This window comes from Otolemur garnettii, unplaced genomic scaffold, assembly GCF_000181295.1.
Source record: "Otolemur garnettii isolate 467f Iridium unplaced genomic scaffold, OtoGar3 scaffold00065, whole genome shotgun sequence".
Taxonomy (NCBI): domain Eukaryota; kingdom Metazoa; phylum Chordata; class Mammalia; order Primates; family Galagidae; genus Otolemur; species Otolemur garnettii.
The window spans coordinates 7,342,880-7,345,412 of NW_003852460.1; the positions used below are offsets into that span (position 1 = coordinate 7,342,880).

General features: G+C 46.5%; 1 protein-coding gene across 2 annotated transcripts in view; it reads left to right on the plus strand.

Annotated features, from left to right (window-relative positions):
* Positions 1–6: 6 nt before the first annotated feature.
* WWC3 (WWC family member 3) overlaps positions 7–2,533 on the plus strand; it is a 146,305-nt gene continuing 143,778 nt past the window's right edge. For both annotated transcript variants that reach the window (XM_003793098.3, XM_023515070.1), the window contains exon 1: positions 7–109. The gene's annotated coding sequence lies outside the window, so the exon portion shown is untranslated. The remainder of the gene's footprint in view (positions 110–2,533) is intronic.

Genomic DNA, 2,533 nt, shown 5'->3' on the forward strand with positions numbered 1-2,533 from the left:
CGGAGCTGCCGCTGCCCGCTGGCTGGGAGGAGGCGCGCGACTACGATGGCCGCGTCTTCTACATCGACCACAACACGCGTCAGACTTCTTGGATCGACCCTCGCGACCGGTAAGGGGGCCAGAGGGGGGCGTGGGCGCTACCAGTGGGGCCGCCGGCCGGCTCCTCAGCTGATGCTCTGGCGACACGCCCCGCGCAGCGCAGGGCCGCCAAAAGCCCCTGGGCCCTGGCAAGGATCTGGACGCTTTCACTCCCCTGGCCGGGATGCGCCTGGAGCCCTCCTGTCCAGGCTACGAAAGTGATGCCCCCAACCCTTGGACTCAGGGAGAAGATCGAGGACAGCAGGGAGCCCCCTGGGTCTGGGTGAAGATCTTGCGTTCTTGGGGCAAGAGACCCACCCCCCTCCTCCGGCACTGACCGAGGATCAAGGTGTCCCCTCTCTGGGCCTCGAGACCTCAGAGCTCGGAGGCCGGGCCTCCTCCCGGTCCCTAGCCGCAGGGCGGACGCTCTGACTCGATTCCCTCACGTCACCCGCTGTCCGACGCCTGGGAACTGGGCGCCTGGAATTTCCTCTCCCAGGGCTGACAGATGGCCCTCTTTTCCTTTCTCTGGGGCAGCCTCGCCCATCCCTGCCTCGGGCCTCGGTGGCCCACCACACGGGCTCTAGCTCTAAAGGCGTTCTGGCCCGTCGTGGCAAGATGAAGCTGTCACCTTGGATCTGAAACGTGCGCCCCGGCTTCGGGGTGTGGGTTCCCTGTCTGGAGGGCTCAGCCTGGTTTTCATCCAAAGCCTGATGCCAGACAGGCACTTGAGGGATTCCCAACCCTTTTGGAGTTAGGGGAGTCTGTTCCCAAACACTCTTGGTTGCTCTTTAGGGCCTTAAACATCAAGCGAGTTTAAAGTTCTGTTTGAAATAGCCTTCTGTACTGCGGCCAGCATGGAATATGATTAGTCCCATATGCTTTTGGAATAAACGAAAAACAAGAGTTGTACTTTACATCTCCTTTTTTTGCAAGATATGCATGGGGTACAAAGCTGTCTTATTCATGTATAAAAATCCGATCAAGTTAAAACGGATTCTTATAAAAAGCACCACCAGATTTCATTTAGTTAATTTCATATAATGAAACTTTTCCTTAACTTTTTGCTCCATTGTCTACTGGCTCCAATGGTTCAACTGCTTTTAGAGAGATGTATTTTTTGTGGAATAGGGAATTCTGTGGAAACCGAGTGTTTCCACTGGTTATCTGATACCTTGTCCTCTCTAGAGCAATTTCTCTCCGCCCAGGGCCTGAGTGCCAAAAAGGAAATACCGGAGGCTTCCCAGTGATTTCAAGACTTGAAAAGGCCCAGTGTGGTGACATTGTGCCTGCTTCCTCCTACCTACGCAGGAAAAGCAGCCTGCATGGCACTGGCATTTGCAAATAAACTTTTGAGGAGAGAAGCTGCTGAATTGATTGAAGATTTCTCTGGGTTCAGATAGGGAAAAACGAAACAAAAGGATCATGGTTCCCTAAGTTTCTCTCTGACCATTGCAAACCTTTAAACTCAGAAACTTATATAAATCCTAGCCTAATTTCATGGGTTAAAAAAAAGATGCTTAGTTATTTTGAAAATCAGGTGAGATCATATTATAATTTTAACCAAAGGCTAGAGCCCCAGCTGTTTGATCAAGCCTTGGAAGATTCTGGAATTGGTAGAACTGCTTGGAATGTAGTGCCCTTTTATACTGCAATGTCTGTGTTAAAGTCCCGAACAACTGGAAAATGAACCAATTAAAAATAGTGTTTTGCTTAGAAAAGGCTAAGCTCATTTTCTGATGGTGATATAAAACAGTTTTGTGTGTGGATTCATGCTGAAAGATACAAATGTAAGAATTTTTGTTTGAATGGTATAACCTGCCAAGTAGGTGAGCAGACCCTACAGGAATCTTTGTAGCTTGTAAAATCTTTGTTTCCATGTATTTCATACAGATTTCTTATGTTCCTTTTTCTAGAAATCTGTTTGTTATTGAATAGCATTTTTTCAATCTTTTCAGACATCATTTATGTTATGATTTTTATAAAAGTCCTGTTTCAAATGTTAAAAGTGTCAGTTGAGCGAATAAAAGTGACTATTTTACTTTTTTTTGTAAAGTAAAAATGTGTGTTCTTTTATGAGACATTGTTTTTACAGTGAGTGAAAATTCAGCAGGGGACAGCTTGAACTTCAGCTCCCAGAATACCTTGCCCGAAATATGTATGGAATGTTCTGCAAGCCACAGACATTTAAGTGGAGTCTGCAGAAGGCTGTTATAGTCATTCTCTCTCTTTCAGAACAGAACGTTGCTGATTTCTATAGGTGACCTGTTATCCTTTAAAGTTGTAATTAACTTTTATTATATGCAAAGAATTGTACGTCAGACTGCAATGTTTTCTCCATTTGTATCTGACAGTTAAAGCTCTTTTTGAGTCCGACCAGAAAATGGTGTTCAAGAAATGAGGACTTTCCCCAACAGCTTCCGAATCTAGAATTGACAGGAGAGAGGCAAATAGG